The following is a 12,042-nucleotide window of genomic DNA, read 5'->3' as shown; positions in this document are numbered from 1 at the left end:
TTCCCAATCAATTTCGAATCAGATGACCTTTATGAAAAATACAGGAAGGGTGAGATGCAGAACCAAAACTTCAAAAAATCATAACAATACTTTTTATCAAACTTTCAATTTTTTTCCTCCCTGGAAATATATGACACCATTTAGCATCACTTCTCAACCTACACCTTTAAAAAATTACAAATTCATTTCATCCCTTCTAGTCCAAGAAAAGACACAAAAACCATAAAATTCGCAGAAGTGTTTTATCCAGAATACGAGCACAGGTGTACGTTAAATAATATCTAGAAAAATACGCATTGAAAGAACAGCACAAGTTGTAATTTCAACGATGAGCATAATTCAACATCGACGTAACAACATTTTAAAAATATCGTGTTCTAGGATGGCAGAAAACTACTCGTATTCGTAATACGAAAAATCATTCACAGCAATTTAAATCATGTAACGAACATACTACAAGTATGCAATATGTACCAGTGTAGTATAAAAGCATAGGTAAGGATAAGCTCGTACAGATATTGTACCATGCAATGCAGACAATACTGAACGAGATCGAGAAGGTTACGAAGAATAAACCTCTGTTTCATAAATGCCATAACTTAACCATGAATTGCTATCAGATCGCAACGACTGAACAAGTACTAGTACAAGAATCGAAGAACCAGTATATCTGATTTTCGTTCTATACCTATTTATCCGTAGGTCTCTAGGTACGAGTATTTTTCTTCAATGAATCGAGATGCAACGAAAAACAAAACTAGAATAGCTCGAGCATGCATAATATCCCTACAATTCATAAAGCAGCATGTTATACCCGTGTAATTATACGTATCACGTACAGAAAAAAACTACAAACTGAATCAAATCTTCATATTATTTCGTTTAAACGTATAATTTACTCGCACTTTAAATAGCTGTTATGTTACAAAATATTTTTCTCAAAATACTATGAATGGTAGGCAGGCTAGAAGGCAATTGGTAGAATTAAACTCGACTGTACGAAAAAATGAAAGAAAATCCACAGAATTGCCGAACGCAAAGTATACTTGATGCTCGAATGTTTAATTCTCCTCTTACCGCAATCTCAAGCTACAATTTTCACGAAAGGAAAAATAAATGGAGACGAATCCTTTTACAAATGAAAATCATCTCATGTTGATACTGATATAGGTACGTTTGCTTGTGAAGATTTAAAATGTGATACCTACCTACACGCCGAATCTCTCATGAATACAAAACAGGTAGGTAGATACTAGATTTATGTATCGCAAATAAGAAACAAAATGTAAAAAAAAACCTCAAACTTTCAAAATACTCAAAAGTCTTTCGGTAGCCGAACCTTTGGAAAAATTCATCGCTGCGTAGGTCTAGGTACCTACATAAAAATTGTTTTACTTTAAGAATATTGGATTTCAAGGTGAATTCAACAAACAAGCAATCATCCCCGAATACTTCGCTTTTCATTTTATTAATCATATTTCGAGGATTCTTTTCGTAAAAAAAAACCACTTCAAATTGGAAAAGAATTATTGATTATATTGCGAGGTCAGAACCCACTCGTGTTCCAACTTTACATTATTCTTCCGAAAGTAATCGGAAAAGTAAAGCTGAATTTCAAGGGATGTTTTTTTTTCAAGGATATACGAGAAATACTTTCCGTCCTGAAACAAGTAACAAAGTTGACCGCATTGTTTTTTACATTTCGATCAAATTTTTTCAAGAATATCTCCAATTCGAGAATTTTTTATAAGACATCATTGCTTCACCCCGCGAGCTTTCTCATGGTGTGAGTGAGGAAGAGGCTCTGTTTATTTTCACGATAACTCGCAATACTTTCATTTTCAAAATTTCCAAAATTTTGATATGAGAATGGAAAGGTTTTAGGTTTCTAAGATCATTGATATTGATTTTATACCTATTCAACGAATTTTAACCCAGATATAAAATAAAGCTCACCCCTACGAGGAGTAGAAGGATGGGTTAGATTTAAAAAAAATAAGATTTACAACACAGGTGTGGAAATCTTAGCTACAGGTCGTTGATTCCGATTTTACACTTCATTTCTCTCTTACTCCCCTTCCCTTAAAGATCTGCTTCAAAATTTTTGAAAAGCAAAAATCCGGATTTTTGAGCACGTTAATATTGATTTTAACTTTCATTCTGCAATTCACCTCACATTAATTGGCCCTCAGTCCAGATCTGCATATTATCTCAGTATAACTTTTTTCAACATTGTTCAAACTAATCGTTCTGTGAAAAAACAGCGTCATCGATTTTGGGAACCCAGACCCGAGACCATCCTCAATTTCTCAATCTTCGTGTCACAATTCTCAAAATTTTGAAAATAATTGAACCCTACTTTCAGAGTCTGAATTTAAAATGGAGACAAATAAAATGGGAAATATCTTGACCAGTGACCCAAAAACCAAAATTGCCATTCTCACGTTACAACTTTTACAGGACTCTAACTGAACTTCAACCTCCTCCAACCCCCCCCCCCCCCCTTAGAACAAACAAAGGTAATATCAGTAATAAAAAAGTCTCGAAACGTGAGGAAAATATTTTGATGTAGAAAAAAAAATACAGAAGAGCCAGAACACTTCCTTAAAAACGTGAAAAATGACTTTTTGGCAATTGATGTAAAAAAAATGATACTTTTTCCAAAATGTTGTCAGAAAAGTGAAATTATTTCGCAACTTTTTGGCAATTGGGTAAAAAAACAAGATTTTGACAATTTTAGTCACAGGCACAGCTTTTTTGACAACGTTTGACAAAAAAACGAGACTTTTTAAAGCATTTTCTGGAAAAAAATTAAAGATTTTATTGAGCAACGGTTTTCAATCATTTTTGACAAAAAAGGGAAACGTTTCGACTGTTTTTAGCTTTTCTTGATAAAAAAGCAATATTTTTTTAGCGATTTGGAAAAAACGAGAATTTTTGACAAAAAGCCAGACTTTGCGGAAATTACTGTCAAAAAATGATACTTTTTGCAATTTTCTTAGAAAAAGTTAACAGAGAGCGAATCATTGGCAATTTTGGCAAAAAAAAATCCAGGCTTTTTGGCCATTTGGCAACAAACCGAGAATTAAGTTTGGAGAATTTTTTCATCCGAGAAAAAAGGAAGACATGAGAAATTTTGCAAAAAGGCGACAATTTTAAGCAATTTTTGGGCAAGAAACAACAGTTTTTGGAAATTTTAACAAAAGCCGAGACTTTATGCCATTTTTGGCAGAAAACAAGACTTTGGCAATTTCAACCAAAGGTACAACTTTGTAACCGTAATTCTGAAAAGTACTTAAGGCCAGGATTTGGAAAAAAAGCATTTTTGAAAATCAAAAAAAAAATATATTTTTAAAAAATAACGTTAGAAACCAAAATTTTGAAAAAGTAACCGAATACGAGCGCTGCTCTCAAAATCTCTTGAATTGAACCTTCTTATAATATTTCGGGGGGGGGGGGCTACAATAGAGCTATAGGACCAAAAAAAAATTAAAGTTTCAGACTGTAACTGTTGTTTTGAAATTCTTTTAGTTTTCATGAACCCTTCACATTCTCCCAATTTTTAGTTGTATACATTTTTCATCCCCTCCCCTTTGACGCTCAATTTAGAGTAGGACTAAAATCAAGATAAAAAACGAAATCTGCAATCTCAAAACCTAGATTTTAAAAATTATTATTGAATTGGGATCTTCACTTCGTTCTTAGGAGCGCAGAATTTTGTGATGGAGGGGAGGGGGTAAAATCAAATGAATCAGTGGCTTCAAAAACAAATATTTTCATACGTCCGTCAAAATTTTCAAAATTTCGGAAATTTGAATACCTTGAAAGGCTCAATTTGCGGTCTTAGATTTTTTGATCAAAATCATTGTTTCAAATTTTAAAAAAATATCCAATGAAATGTGACATGAAAAAAACATTACGTTTTTGAGCATACGGAAAACTCCCTCTCAAGTATTATTTTATCCAAATCTCAAAACAACATAACATGATAATTATTTATTATACTTGAAATTGCAAACTGAGAAATAATCAAAAAGATAAGTTGAGAGATCAATACACATCTCTCAACTCACAATAGTAACGTTCAATCCTGTTTCCACCGTGAACAAATACCTAATAAAAGTTGCAAAAAAAAAAATGAAAAAGGGAAAAGTTAAAAATAGAAAGTACTCGTCCTTTGATAAACTTCTCGGTAAGTTCGAGTATTCTATTTTTCCTAATTTCGTCGAATCGTACACTCGAGAACTCCTTCAAGAGCTTCTCGAAAGAAAAAATGTGAAGAATAATGAAATACACATGTATCGAATCCACAAATACGTACATTCGAATAAAATATTACTTTCGATACACCATATGAATATTATTTCCACGAATTTCAATAATATACGAATACGTTATCTACATTTATAGCTTGAATGAAATTTTTCCTACCGGTCGCAATCATCGCATAGTACATCGTGCCAAAAATTTCATTTCATAAATACCGAAACTTACCCTATTCAAAAATTCGCCATTACAACTATGGCCAATCGCGAGACGAAAAAAAAACTCGAAAAAAAATACTTCGACGAGGTAAGTAATAAAATTAATTAAATAATTTATAGCCAAAAGTATAACGAAAAAAAAAAATCAATCACGTTACCAGTCCTAGGCTACCTTGAGAATTTCTTCCCTTCCTTTAAAATTTTCTTTTCAACTTCGCGTTCGGTATTCGATTTGAATTTATTGTGGCGCCGAACTCCCCCTCCCCTCGCCCCTTACCACATTCATCAATCACAAAATAGCAACGATTCATTCGAGCCTCGTGGTTGGGAAATTTTCGGGGAGAAATGCCAAAAATATTTTATTTTTTGGAGGTTTTTAATAGGTATCGGCGTTAATTACGTAATTTTATCGTTAATTCCGTACATTTATATGGAAAAATATTCCGCAGAAAATTATGGAAAAAATATATTTGTACAACATTTACGATAAGAAACCTGAATTGGGATAGACGATGGAAGAAAGAGAAAGGGAGAGAATCTGTAATCACTTTTTTTTGCTAGGGTCGTAAAATACAAATTCCGTGCAATTTTTTGTACATACCTATAAATATTAAAGAAATATTCTTCGCGATGTTTGACCGTTTTCAGTTCTTTTCCTAATGAAAGGTATACACGTATTTGAAAATTCGATAGGTAAAAGAAAAAGAATCTAAATTGGGGGAAAACAAGAGATGACCCTACGTTCGAAACAATTCAAGTTGAATCAATAATTTTTTATTTCAAGAAAGGTACGTTTTGAGCTGAAATTCATCTCTTTATTTTTTAAGGACTTTTGAACAGGATTCGTTCTCTTAATTGTAACCTCTCAAGCAATTTCTTTATCTTCGAGAGCTTTCAAACGATTTTTGCTCATTTTTTAATGATTTCGAAAAATTTTTGAATTTTGATAAATTTTTGCGATGTTTTACAAATTTATAACAATCATTATACTAATTTTTTTCAATTTTCACACGAAGAATACTAATTTTTCCTTAATTTGAAATCTTTTTTGTTCAACTGGGGCAATATTTCATTAATTTTTCGATCATTTTCAATAATATTAATTTCATATCAAATTCGCTACTTCTTTGGCGAATATTGTTCAATTTTTTTACACATTTTTACTCGATTTTAATAATATAATAATTCGCAATTCACATCCTACCTTATTTCATTTTTTCTTCTCGCTTTCCTGCTTCGATTCTAAAACGATCAGCTCGGTTTCAGATCTCACAACATCTCCTCAGCACAGTCTTTTGGAAACTTCCCAGGACACACGTAAAATCCCGACTAGGATGCATTTCTGCGCGATATTTTCAGGGCACCGGGCACGGTCGCGCTTTCATCTCTAAGACAATTAAAACACATTTCATTAATCACAATCATCTTAAAAATAACATTGTAAGCGTATCTAATTCTAAACTCTAAGAAAAAAAAACACATTCATCGCTCCCTTCCCACCTCTTTGCCGTTTCTTTCTATCATCAATTAAGAAAAAAAAACCACGTGGCCAAACGCGACGCGACGACGGGTCCGTCTCGTGTGAAATTTCTCATTACCGGGTAGTATGATTACGATGATGGAGTAAGTGATGACGATGAGGGATCGGGGGGGAGGAGCGTGGCGGGCAAATCGGGACGAAAAAAATTGAATGATTTATTTTTAACTGCGTTTGTCGCGCGCGCGTTTAATGTCCGTCCAAAATTCCGGATTCTTTGGCTTATATTCGTCGTCGTGACGTGTTTTAATCTGTGGGTCGTTGCAACGAGTCCGCGATGCCGGAGCCGGACAGGGTGTGATGCGGGGATCGCAACAATAGAGATAGATGAAAACGAAAAAGAAGAAAAAAACACTATGGTACAGCGGCGTGTCCGACCCGAGATGAGGTGGTGAGGCTGTCCCAACAAAACAGTACGTTCTGTGTCTCGGGTGATATATGTATTATTGTTATTACACGTCCTTTTTCTCTCGCTTCTTCACCCTGTTCGTATAGTATATTAAATCGCGCATACCGCGTAAAAATTTATTAAGTCATGCGCGAATATAGTACAAATACGACGTCTCGAGTCCAAGAATTTCTGGTTCAAAAATTACGCTTACTAGTAACAAATACACACGTTTGTATTATTGTATGTATATGTATACCTAGTAGAAAGCGATTCGAAGAACATCGCGAGAAGAGTAAGACTGCAGAAAAGCTACGAAACAAAAAGAAAAACATATGAATGTGTATACGACTGTATACGTATCAAAAAGCGCACACAGCACAATACACGCTTTTAATGTAACGTATAAATAATCTCCTTTCTAACTATTTGCTTGACAAAGTTGGACGACGGCTTGAGTGTTATTGAACTCCTCTTCTTCTATAAGCCATAATCCACCACGTAATCAGTGATATCATCTTTTAAACGTCGAGTCGAAATGATTGAATTTGAAAAATAAAAATTAATTTTCACTCAGCATTCGTTTTAATTTCGTTCAAAGCAAAAAAAGAAGACCCTAATAGCGACCTTTTTTTTACAAAATGACCCCATTTTCAAAATTGTAGGAACTACTCGTATATGAGCATTAAATTCAAAAAAAAAAAATGAAAAAGTTTTCTGAAAATTTTCCCAAAATTACAAATTAATTACCTATTTAAAATTCAAACATAAATTTTAATTCTACTTTTCAAAGTAAAAGCTCCAAACACGAGGAATTTTTTTTTTTTTTTTGAAAACACAAAAACTCAATTTTGAAGACCAGAATTTTGTACCTACTAGAAATCTGCCATTAATCTCCTCCTCCCCCATGCAAAACGAATAGCACAAAAGTAAAAATAAAAAAAACCATATCGAAGGAGCTCTAAAACATCCAAAAAATTTGTATCGACTTCCCCAAGATAAAAAAAGAACAAAACAAAAAAAATAGATCATTTAAATAGGTATTTTAAACTAACGAAAAATGGTTAAAATTCTACGAAAATTGATGAAAATTTTACAAAAACAACGTAAAAATGTCCAATAATAATTTGAGAATCCTAAAAAGTTATTAAAAACACAAAAACTGAGAGAAAATGTTACAAAATTATACAAAATTGATGGCATAGGCAGTTGAACAACGCGCAAATACAATACCTATAAGTTCAGAAATTGATCAAAATAATTTGAGAAATGAGAAGTAGGTTAAAATGTGGAAAAACTAGTTGAAAGATGTGGAAATTAACGTGAAATTGGCCAAAAACTGCTAAAAACCTAAAAAAATAAGGTCAAAACATGACAACGTGTTCAAAAGATTACTCAAAAATAGCATGAATGTTTTTCCAAATGCAATAACGCCTTAAAAAGCATTAAAATTCTTCAAAATTATAAGAAAATGCTCAATCTTATCACATTTGAGGAAAATAATACAATGAGTCCCCAAAGTATCATAAACAGAGTAAAAAATCACAAAAAAAAAAAAAAAAAAACTTTGAATACTTTTAGGTATAATCAGACAATTAGAGTGTCAACTGAAACCAAAAATGCAAATTTCTTGCTTTTTTCTTGTCTTTTTCGTGCTGTTTTCTTGCTTTCAAACATGAAATTTCGACCCCCTCCCCCCACAAAAAAATTCAACATGCTGAACATCAATGGCGTTTACAGGATGAAATCATAGAGGGAATTTACATTTTCATTTGCCGTTTTGGGAAGGGGCGAGAGGAGAGCAAAATCATATTTTTAGACACGAAAAATCGATATTTTAAGTAATTTTCCGAAAATCGTTCAGCATAATGAATGATTATTTTATTAAAATGAAGGCAAAATTACTGCTCGAACGAACATTTTTCGAAAAAATTGGTCCAAAAAACGAAAATTTTGAACGTTTTATTTTACATTTTAACTGGAGCATAATGGTATCAAAAACTCTGAAAAGTTAGTGGTTCTAAATTCTAAAAATCTTTGAAGGAAGTATCTTGAACGGCCCGAGTGAAGCGAGGGCAAAAGCTTTGGAAAATTTGTAATTCGAAAAGAAGAAAAACATCAATTTTAATGAAAGGATGCTATTTTTCTAATCTCAACATTTTTCAAAATATATGGGATAGTTTCAATTTTTTAGAGATTTATGATGTGAATTTTTGGGAAACTTTCTTTCTATTTTCTTGCTTTCTTTATAGGCGCCGCTGAGGTCAAATTTCAGGGGGGGGGGGACAAGTCACACAAACAGATTACCAGGAGCATAACTATATTTTTTTGATGTAACATATTGATTTTAGTAGGGACCCAAGCGCTCAAATTCGTAATTTGTTCATTTGCGTTAAAAACAGTGTTTCAAAATTTTAAAAAAATAATATCGTGTAGGCTATGTATTTATTTTTGGTGCAATCAAAAATCAGTATTTCAAGAGATATAAAAAAAGATTTTTTTTTAGTGTGATCAAAATTTCATCACCGCTGATGTTGTCCTTGAAGAAGTCATTTTTAGATGTGACTCAAATATTGAACTGATTTGCATTTTCCTAAAAATCCAGACCTCGAGATTTTCGTTCTTTCGCATGTGAAGATGACCATAGCATTTTTTTTACATTAATACAGATTTTGCTTAGGGGGGGCCACTTTTGAATTGGGGGGGGGGGCGTGGCCTCCGGCCCCCCGGTTGCGGCGCCCATGGCTTTCTTGCCACCCAGGTCAATTTTTCGCCTTTTTCTTGCTTTCTTGGTATTTTTTTGCCAGTAGACATTCTGAATTCAAATCAGTTTAAAATACGGATAAACTTTGAAAAAAACAGAATTAATTGTTGAAAACGTCATAAAAATGTTGTTCAAAATACTAAAATGTATTTCAAAAATTTGAATAAAATCAAAAATTCAAGCAAAATATTCAAATTACCTACCAAACAAAGTTTACATTGAAAAATAATTTTTGAGAAGGTTTGACAATTGAAAAGACTTGAAAAAATTTTAAAAAATTATATTGCTTGAAATGTGGCAAAAGAGGCTTAAAAACTCATATTTTTGTTTGAAATGTAAAAAGCCATTAAACCTGATGAAAATTGTCGCAAAAAACCATTAAAACTGAGTAAAATCATTTAAAAAATTCCTCTTTTCTTGAAACCCTACAGTTTTGAACCGTTTTGAGTACTTAGTTCTAGAGCCTACAGCAGATTTTTGAAAACTTCAAATTGCCACAGAACTTCTCTTAATGAAGTTGGAAAGCTGAAATTTACTTTAGTTTGCTCAGAACTTTCATTTCAAAATGCTGAGTCGACTGGTGATGGTTTCATTTCAGGTTTTCTGGAACCTCCGGCAATTTTTTGGAAAAATCCAGTTTCCCTAAAAATGTCACAAAACCGGTCGAAATAAACTTAAGCACCTATAAACACCTTCAGTGCATGTTAACGACCCACTTGAACAACTACAAAACAAATTTCCAAGATATATTTTTCAAAATTTCATTTCAATCTTGAAATTGTTACGAGAAAGAAATATAGGTAGGTATAGTTCTGAACTGGCAGTGATCGATTTTGAAAAAAAAATGGTGTATAATCGATCACGTAGGTCATTCACGAACAAGCAACAATCATGTTTTTACATACTGAAGTTCAATTAGACAGATCTTGAAGCTTTTTTTTCAAAATCTGAATTTCCAAAAAATTGTTGGAGGCTTCAAAACTCATAAAAATTATCACCAGTCGACTCGATCAGGACTCGACATGTCGAAAATGGAATTCAAAGAATGTACACTAAATTTCAAGTTTTTCAACTCTAATTGAGTAACAACCTTTTGTGGAAATTTCAACTGAAAAAAATTTGTCGGAGGCATCAGAACTGCTTAAAACGGTTGGAAATCTTAGGAGGGGGGGGGGGTCATAAAAATACGATTCAGACCAAATTTCAAGTTTCTATGTTAATTTATTTTTTTTTCAGTTTAAAATACTGAAGGTCATATTTGGAAATGGAATTTATTTTGAATGCAAATCATAATGTTCAGAATTTCTGGACTATTTTCATAAAGTTGCAACGAAAAATTCTCATTATAAAATGGTTTTTATGCCCCCCGCCCCAGCCCCATCCTAGAATTTTGAAATGCATTCAAACCGAAATAAGTTAATTAGAATTGCGAGTATAGCTCATCCTTTTTGAACCTCGACAATAACCCACCTCAACAAAATTGACACCTGCATATTTTTTTTTAAAACAAAAAAATAAAAATAGAAATAAAACAATAGCTTCGTTCATTACTCAAAAACACAATTCCCGAAAACCCTCTCTCTATAAATAATCCACACATCACCGCAAGGATTTAAACCTCCACCAAAATATTCATTGCGCCACTATTTCTACACACGATATATACCCGTGTATTCAACCCTATATTTCAAAGCATTATAGTCCACGAAAGAAAAAGAAGAAGAAGAAGAAGGGAAAAAAAGAATCCCCAAAGATTGGAACAACTGCGCACAATAGGTCATTCAAGTGTAACATAGCCACTTGAAAAAGACCATAATGGAAATTTCAAAGGGATCTCCGGGAAGAAAGGGAGAAAAAAATGTATAAGATGGTGAATCAATTTTAAATTATCACCGAAGATTATAGCATGGTATGGCGCCTTCGGACTCCCTACGGTGAAGGATTCATCTGTTGCGTTCTTTCTTTATAAATCTTGCGAGATGAGGATACCAACAACAACACAAGCAAGTAAACCAAACCGGAGAGAACAGGTTGTCCATTATAATATCGGGCAACGATATCGTGGAAACCGATTTGCTCTCTCTCCCCTCTATCTCATACTACACATACGTATCTGTGGCTGTGGTGCCTTGAACGTTTGTCCTTTGTCCTGCGACAGGTTCGAGTACGATTTATTTTAATCATCTCGCCCCCTTCACCTGCACAGCATCCAAAACGGACCATAGAATCGAATCCGTTTCACGCTTTCGTTCGTCTTTCGGCATTTTGTAATATCAAACTGGTTCCGTGTACTGTACGCGCCTGCGCCTGCGCGTACAGTCAATGGTACCAACCAGGAATGTCTTTAAATATCCAGCTGAGATTTATTATGTTTTTGGCGGGTAAAACTCGCCCTCCCCCGCCTCTCTCGATCGCTCTCGACATTTTTATAGACTTCACTCTGCCGCCTTATTATAATCTCCTATGCTTTTTCGTCTTCTTCTTCTTCATCTGTTACTCACACATACGCAAGCACTCTAATCGTATACTATACTCGCGACCCTTCCACCCCTTTCTTCATCGTTTAAGAGACGGCTGCAGCAGCAGCAGCCTCATCGACGCGATCGTCTTCGTCTCTTCTTCTCTTATCGTAGTATCGTAAAATAACGGTGCAGTGTGCGTGTGTAGTGTAATTCTACCGCATACAGGCATTAGGCAGGCACAGGTCCATCCACGTAATCTTTTACTATATATGTGAGATATCTCATCCATCACAGGCGCAGGTATCTTGCTCCCTCTCTCTTCATAATACCTGGCTGAGGAGAGTCTTCCTCGTAGTAACCCTGGTATTTTAATTGTCTCCTACAGATATTTGTATACGTCGAATACT

General features: G+C 33.8%; 1 protein-coding gene across 1 annotated transcript in view; it reads right to left on the bottom strand.

The window, feature by feature from the left end:
* LOC135848103 (uncharacterized) overlaps positions 1 to 12,042 on the bottom strand; it is a 145,583-nt gene that overhangs the window by 122,866 nt on the left and 10,675 nt on the right. The window contains exon 3 of the mRNA XM_065367887.1: positions 5,689 to 5,871. The gene's annotated coding sequence lies outside the window, so the exon portion shown is untranslated. The remainder of the gene's footprint in view (positions 1 to 5,688; positions 5,872 to 12,042) is intronic.

Source organism: Planococcus citri, chromosome 5 (genome assembly GCF_950023065.1).
Source record: "Planococcus citri chromosome 5, ihPlaCitr1.1, whole genome shotgun sequence".
NCBI classification, from domain to species: Eukaryota; Metazoa; Arthropoda; class Insecta; order Hemiptera; family Pseudococcidae; genus Planococcus; species Planococcus citri.
This window is presented reverse-complemented; position numbering and strand designations above follow the sequence as displayed.